The 8,222-nt window shown below is 40.5% G+C and overlaps 1 non-coding gene across 1 annotated transcript; it reads right to left on the bottom strand.

Moving 5' to 3' along the window:
- Positions 1-806: 806 nt before the first annotated feature.
- trnas-uga (transfer RNA serine (anticodon UGA)) lies at positions 807-888 on the bottom strand. The gene has a single exon. It is a non-coding gene; the product is annotated as a tRNA-Ser (tRNA).
- Between the last annotated feature and the right edge of the window lie 7,334 nt (positions 889-8,222).

Here is an 8,222-nt window from a genome sequence, read left to right as displayed (position 1 = left end):
TTCACTGAACGCAAACATTGATTATCGATTGCTAAACGCTTGCTTTAGCCTTGTGAGGGAAGTGTGGGATTTACCAATTTCATGTTCACTTTTGGCCACCGTTTTCCTCATATTGTTTTCTTGATCATCAGAATATGTCACGCCACTGAGAAAACGAAATGGATTTTTCTGTCCCTTCATTTAAACTTAGAAGCTGGAGGGCTCGTTAAGTATGTCACCGTTCGGACGGAAGATGAGAAATGGTTCATGCATTTACACATGATCCTTCAACAGAGGGAGCAAGAGCGGGCACTACGTAATACTTATTGATGGTACTTCTCCCAGTTTCTTCAATTATAAAGACAATTAATATTAAATTGGTGTCATTAATTCTTAAAATTCCAAAGGTACTGCTGATTTGACTGCAGGAATTCTGCTCAGTGCGATAAATCGTCCACAGTCCAGCTGAAGGAAGTAGGTTGGTGAACGAAGTGAGGCGCTCTGTATCCATACAGCTGTAGAACTCACCGACATCAATCGCTCTGTTTCTACTCGAAACCTATTGTTAGATACTCGGTTGAAAAATAACAATAACTTCGCTAAGTAAACCCCACGAGAAAGGGTTGTTTAAGCTGCTTCACGGAGATTGATCAGAGTCGGAGTAGAAATGAACTCTGAACACGGAGAAGAAATGCAACAGTATTGAAAGAGTGTAAAAATCTTAAAGTCTGCCGCCTGGACTTGGCAGAGAGTGTAGCGTTCAGAAAGCAGCCAGGGAGTAATTGCCAGGCAGCTGGAGTTCTGGTCCCTGATGGCTGTAGAGTGAGCGCTGCGAGCAGGGCTCGAACCTGCGTGGGGAATCCTCATTGGATTTCAAGTCCAACGCCTTAACCACTCGGCCATCGCAGCTCCATCTATGTTAGTTACCCACCGCAGCACTGCATCTGAAGCGAGGGTTGAACATAATTTATTTTCGGTGATGGCAATGATGAATTATCATTCCGACACAAACAGTATAATTGGACAATTTGGGAATATTGTTGCAAGACTGGTAGGTCAGAACGTGAGTGTAGAGGGATAACGTTGGCGTTAGTATTGCAAATGAAGGAGATTTCCACTGTTGGGGATAAAGGTCAGGATTAGAATCAGGTTTATTATGACGGAAATATGTTCTTTTTTTGTTTTTTTGTGGAGAAACCTATACCGTGGTCCTTCCTCACCAGGCCCTTGCGGTGGCTGCACCGAGTTTCAGTGCGTCCCTCAGCACGTACTCCTGCAGCCGAGAGTGTGCCAGTCGGCAGCATTCTCCCACGGACATCTCCATGTGCTGGTAGATCATCAAGTTTCGGGCCGACCAAAGAGCGTCTTTCACCGAGTTGATGATCTGACAGCAGCACCGGATGTTGGTCTCCGTGTGCGTCCCCGGGAACAGCCCGTAGATCAGAGAGTCCTCTGTTACGCAGCTGCAGGGGATAAAACGTGACACTAGCCCGTCCATCCTCCTCTACACCCTCTTTGCGAAATGGCAGTGTGCAAAGAGGTGGGTCACAGACTCCTCCTCACTGCAGTCCTCCCGTGGGCAGTGGGGTGCGGAGACGACGTTCTGGGCGTACAGGAGGGCTCTGACTGGGAGGGCCTCTCTCACCGCCAGCCAGGCGAGGTCTTGGTGTCTGTTGGTGAGATCTGGCAATGAGGCATTTTGCCAGATGAACTGGACAGTCTGCTCAGGGAACCACCCCACTGTGTCCATCACGTCCTTCTCCTGCAGTGCCTGCAGGACACTTCGTGCCGACCACTGCCTGATGGCCTTGTGGTCAAAGGCGTTCTCCTGGAAGAACTTTGCTACGTGGGACAGGTATGCCGGCAACGACCAGCTGACTGGGGCGTTGCGCGGGAGTGGGGCCAGACCCATCCTTCGTAGCCAGGGTGACAGGTAGAACCTGGGCACAGAGTGGTACTTGGTGCCCACATACCTGGGTTCTACACACAACCTGATGCAGCCACACACGAAGCTGGCCATCAGGGTGAGGGCGACATTTGGGACATTCTTGCCCCCGTTGTCCAGGGACTTGTGCATGACGGTCCGTCTCACCCGCTCCATCTTGGATCCCCAGACGAATCTGAAGACAGCCCGGGTGATTTTCGAGCTGCAGGAGCTGGGGACGGGCCAGACCTGCACCAAGTACAGCAGCCCTGAGAGCACCTCACACCTGATGACCAGGTTCTTGCCCGTTATCGACAGGGAGCGCCCTCCCCACAGTCCCAGTTTCTGTTTCACCTTGGCAGTCCGCTCCTGCCGATTCAATGAGATGCCCCTGCAGTGAGCACAGGCACGGAGCGATCAAACTCAAACACCAGGAAATCTGCAGATGCTGGAATTTCAAGCAACACACATCAAGGTTGCTGGTGAACGCAGCAGGCCAGGAAGCGTCTATGGGAAGAGGTACAGTCAACATTTCGGGCCGAGACCCTTCGTCAGGACTAACTGAAAGAAGAGCTAGTAAGAGATTTGAAAGTGGGAGGGGGAGGGGGAGATCCAAAATGATAGAAGAAGACAGGAGGGGGAGGGATGGAGCCAAGAGCTGGACAGGTGATAGGCAAAAGGGATATGACAGGATCATGGGACAGGAGGCCCAGGGAGAAAGACAATGTGGGGGGAACCCCAGTGAATGGGCAAGGGGTATAGTGAGAGGGATAGAGGGAGAAAAAGGAGAGAGAGAAAAAGAATGTGTGTATAGAAATAAATAACGGATGGGGTACGAGGGGGAGGTGGGGCATTAGCAGAAGTTTGAGAAGTCAATGTTCATGCTATCAGGTTGGAGGCTACCCAGACGGAATATAAGGTGTTGTTCCTCCAACCTGAGTGTGGCTTCATCTTTACAGTAGAGGAGGCCGTGGATAGACATGTCAGAATGGGAATGGGATGTGGAATTAAAATGTGTGGCCACTGGGAGATCCTGCTTTCTCTGGGGGACAGAGCGTAGGTGTTCAGCAAAGCGGTCTCCCAGTCTGTGTCGGGTCTCGCCAATATATAGAAGGCCACATCGGGAGCACCGGACACAGTATATCACCCCAGCCGACTCACAAGTGAAGTGTCGCCTCACCTGGAAGGACTGTCTGGGGCCCTGAATGGTGGTAAGGGAGGAAGTGTAAGGGCATGTGTAGCACTTGTTCCGCTTGCAAGGATAAGTGCCAGGAGGGAGATCGGTGGGGAGGGATGGGGGGGGGGGGTAGACGCAGGGATCGCTCCCTGCATGACTCCCTTGTTCACTCTCGCCTCCCTTTTATTTATATGTCTGAAAAATTGATATTTTCATCTCTATTATTTTCCATTTCATCTTTCCTCTTACCAATTATTAATTGTCTTCTTTGGAATTCTATGTACCACTTTGATTTGTAATAAAGAATGACGAGCACCTAATGATGAAGAATAAATCAATTTTAAAATAATCTTCCAGCTCTCATCAGATATGAAAATCTGTAAATCCTTTTCCCAGTCTCCTTTAATTTTATCTAAAGAGGCCATTTTCAGTCCGACAGCAGACTGTAAGATATTGAACTATTATCAAAGGGTTTCAAATTAAAAATTGTATCTAATATATTCTTATCTGGACTTGTAGGAAATGTAAGTAATTGAGATCTTATAAAAAATCTCTAATCTGTAAGTATCAAAAAAATGAATGTTGGGAAGTTTAAATTTCATTGAAAGTTGCACAAAAGAAGAAAGTTTCCCTCCATTAAACAAATCCTGAAATCGTTTAATACCCAATCTATTCCATTCTTTAGAAGATGAGTCAATTAACGATGGTTTCGAAAAACAATTAGAAAGTATGGGACTGGAGAGGGAAAATCTCAATAAACCAAAATGATTTCTAAACTGTAACCAAATCCTCAATGTATGTTTAACCACCACATTGTCAATTAATTTATTTAAAGGTAAAGGAAGCGAGGATCCAAGTAAAGAAATAATGGAAAATTTTATAACATAGTTGACTTCCAAGGAAACCCATATAGGGCAATTCTCATTGTTAATGTAATATATCCAGAATGTAATATTATGTATATTAACTGCCCAATAATATAAACTAAAATTGGGTAGGGCAAATCCTCCATTCTGTTTGGTTTTCTGAAGGTGAGATTTATTTATACAAGGTGTTTTTTATTCTTTCATATATAGGAAGAAGGAATTGAATCCAAAGAGTCAAAAAAAGATTTAGGAATAAAAACAGGCACTGCTTGAAAAAAGTATACAAATTTAGGTAAGATATTCATTTTAATAGAATTGATTCGGTCAATCAGTGATAAAGAGAGTGGCAACCAATTAGAGAGTGTTTTTAACGTAATTCAAAGAACTTTTAAAAATTTCCTTAAATAAATCTTCAGAATTCTTATTAATTGTTACTCCCAAATATGTAAATTGTTCTCCTAAAATTTTAAAAGGAAGGTTAATATCAGTTGGTATGAAATTGTTTAAAGGAAACAGTTGACTCTTCTGTAGATTTAATTTCTATCCTGACAACCGACTAAAATTAGTCAGTAAATGGAACACAAATGGTAAAGAGATTGTAACATTAGATATAAAAAGGAATAAGTCATCAGCATAGAGTGACACTTTATGAATAGTACCTCTCCTTAAAATACCAGTGATCTCTTTAGACTCTCAACAAGCAATTGCTAATGGTTCTGATACCAAATCAAAAAGCAGGGGGCTCAAGGGGCAACCTTGTCTAGTTCCAGGTTGGAGGTTAAAGGGTTTAGAATTCTGAAAATTAGTAAGAACCCGAGCGGAGGGAGATAAATAACGTAATTTAATCTAATGAATAAAATTAGGTCCAAAATTAAATTTTTCTAAGGATGTAAATAGAAAGTTCCATTCAACTCTGTCAAAAGCCTTCTCCGCATCCAAAGATATCACACATTCTGGTATTTCCTTAGATGGAGAGTATATAACATTCAACAAACGCCGTATATTAAAATGGGAATATAGGTTTTTAATAAATCCTGTCTGATCATCCAAAACCATAGAAGATATAATATTTTTAAGTCTGCGAGCCAACACTTTAGATAAAATTTTAGTATCAAAATTGAATAAAGAGATAGGTCCATACAAAGAACATACAGTAGGATTCTTATTCTTTTTGAGAATGAGCGAAATGAAAACTTAGTAAAAAGACTGCTGTAGTCTTCCTACCTTAAAGGAATCTGTAAGGGTAGAACATAAGTGTGGTATAAGCAAGGAGGAACAAGCCTTATAAAACTCTTCAGAGAATCCAGCGGGTCCTGGGGATTTTCCAGAATGCAATTCTCAAATAGCCTGAACACTTTTCTCCTGGGAAATAGGTTGATCCAATTGCCTATGATCATCTAATGAAAGATTATTAATATTTAATTGATCTAAAAATTATTCTTTTCAATATTATCATTAACAGAGCCAGAACTATACAATTTAGAATTAAATTCCCTAAAAGTGTCATTAATTTCAAGGTGGTCAGTTGTCATGTCCCCATTAATTTTACTTATTTCTTTAATTTGCTAATTCACTGAAAATGGCTTCAATTGATTAGCCAGTAGCTTACCAGTTTTATCTCCGTGAATATAAAGTTGACTTGTATCTTTTAAAAGTTGGCTTTCAATTGGATACGTTAAAAGAAGATCATATTTAGTTTTAGTTTCAATACGTCTCATATGTTTCAGGATCAGGTATCGAAGTCCAGTTGCTTTAACTGATTGGCTAATTCATTTCTTTCTTTGTTAGCTTTTTTAATGATGTTTGCAGTATAAGAAAATTTGACCCCGGATGTAATCTATAAAAGTATCCCATATAATAAGGATAGACGTCTCTTCCAACATATTTTCTTCCAAAAAAAGAGTAATTTGATTCTCCATAAATTTTTAAAAATCCTCATCGGATAACAGAGTTAAATTAAATCACCAAAATCTACTCATGGGGATAGGACCAGAAAGATTTGAAGATAGAATTACAGCAGAGTGGTCAGAGATAGCAATCACTTTATATTCAATCAATCGAACTAATGGAATCATTTGACTATCAATAAAAAATAGTCAATCCTGGTATAAGAACGATAGACATGAGAGAAAAATGAATACTTCCTGTCCGTCAGATGCAGAAAACGGCAAGCATCAACTATACCACATTTAGTTGGAAAAGATTGGATAAAGAAAGCTGATTTATTAAGTGTGGAGGGTTTAACAGATGAGTGATCTAATACTGGATCTAACCAGCAGTTAAAATCTCCTCCTATCACAAGGGAGTAAGTACACAAATTTGGCAAAAAGGAAAATAGACTTTCAAAAAATCCTGAATCATCTATGTTTGGGGCATATACATTACCAGAAACAATTAATTTACTGTCTAAACTCCCTGATACAATAACAAATCGACCATTAGGGTCCGAAACAACTTTATGCTGAATAAAGGAAACTGTATTATCTACAAAAATTGAAACGCCATGTGATTGTGCGTTAAACGAAGAGTGGAATTGCATACCCTTCCACCGAGTTAAAAAAAACGTAAGCTATCACAGCTGCGTATGTGCGTTTCTTGTAAAAAAAAATAGGTGCTTTTAATTTTTCAATATAAGCAAACACTTTGTTCCTTTTGAAGGGGTGATACAGCTCTTTCACATTCAAACTAAACAGGTTGATATTTTGAACCATTTTAAATACCAATCAATGTGTAATTAAAAGATCTGGCCATAAGTTATTAAAACTAGAAAGCAAACCGTAAAGTAAGGTATTCAAACAAACAATCATACATTCAACCCAACAGAGCTCCCAGAGAGAAATAGGCCCTACCCCCCTCCCCCACCCAAAGCGAGAAAGCTGACCAATAGACAGTCAGTGAGCTGAGAACTAAGTACCGGCCCCAAAAAATCCTGTTGACAGAGAAAAAACCTCCAGTCCTGCAAGGTCATTATGCCCCTACCAAGACACAACATAAAAAGCAAAATAACTCAGTATTTGAAAATATGAAAGCATCACTTTAAACAAATTCAAAGAAAGCTGTATTAAAATAAAGCCTTAAAAAGGGATAAAATAAAGTAGTATCAAAAAAAATATAACAAAAGACAATATATGAACAGCCAAAACGTAACCTTATTTCAAATTCATATTAACAGAAGAAAAAAACTTGATCAAATAAGAAATATAACAGTTTTAGACTTCATCCTTCAGAAACTCTTTCACATCTTCAACTGAATTTATTCTTTTTCACAATCCATTCTTCAAAACGATACTCAGACGTGTGGGGAACTGAAGGGATGGTTTATATCCTTTATCATAAAATTCCAACATAACTTCTTTATATTTCATACGATCAGCCAAAACATCAGGTGAATAGTCTTCCACAAATCTAACCTTGTAATTTTGGAAATTGATCATTCCTTGTCTCCAGGTATGGCGAATTAAAAGGTCCTTAATACGAAATTCATGAAAGGCTAGTCCGACCAATCTGGGTTTCGCAGCCAAGGAAAATGGCTTCAAAGTCAGAGAGTGAGAAGCTCGATCGAGCTTCGGCTCCGAAGTGAATAAAGCAGGGAAAAGCTGCTTCAGAAAGTTTGCAAAAAACTTCGTAGGGTCAGCACCTTCAATTGATTCTTCAAGACCCAGGATTCACAAGTTATTTCTCCTGTTTTTGTTTTCGAGACTGATGATCCTTTTCAGCATTTTATCACTGGATAAAGATAACTCCTTGCAGAGTTTAATTGTATCTTCAACATCCTCTTCAAGTGTCATTAGCTTCACAGTATTCTCCTGAATTTGGTTCTCATGCTCAAATAGAGTTCCCTGAATTGTATCCAATTTGCCGTTAAGCCGTTGAAACTCCTCAGAGAATTCCTACTTTTGCCGTTTAAGGAAGTCACTGATTGAATCCAAAGTGACTGGGGATTCATCTTCTGTTTCTCTTTCTTTTGCAAATGCTTTGGTTCTTTTCCCAGCCATAGTAAAGCAGTATTGAAGTATTATAATAAGATTTCAAAAAAAAAAAGACTGGTAGAGACAATTAAGTAAACAGGGTAGGAGCAATCGAAAAGCGACCAACAGGGCTCTGACTGCTTCTTATATCTAACATATGCTTCCTTCTTCCGCTTGACGAGTTGCCTCACGTGTTTCGTCAGCCACGGTTCCCTTTTCCTACCATTTTTTCCTTGCCTCAGTGGGACAAACCTATCCTGAACCCTGCACAAGTGGTCCCTAAACTTCCTCCACATTACTTCTGTGCT

This window comes from Mobula birostris, chromosome 13 (genome assembly GCF_030028105.1).
Source record: "Mobula birostris isolate sMobBir1 chromosome 13, sMobBir1.hap1, whole genome shotgun sequence".
Taxonomy (NCBI): domain Eukaryota; kingdom Metazoa; phylum Chordata; class Chondrichthyes; order Myliobatiformes; family Myliobatidae; genus Mobula; species Mobula birostris.
Note: the sequence above shows the minus strand (reverse complement) of the source record. Positions and strands in the feature narration are given on the sequence as shown.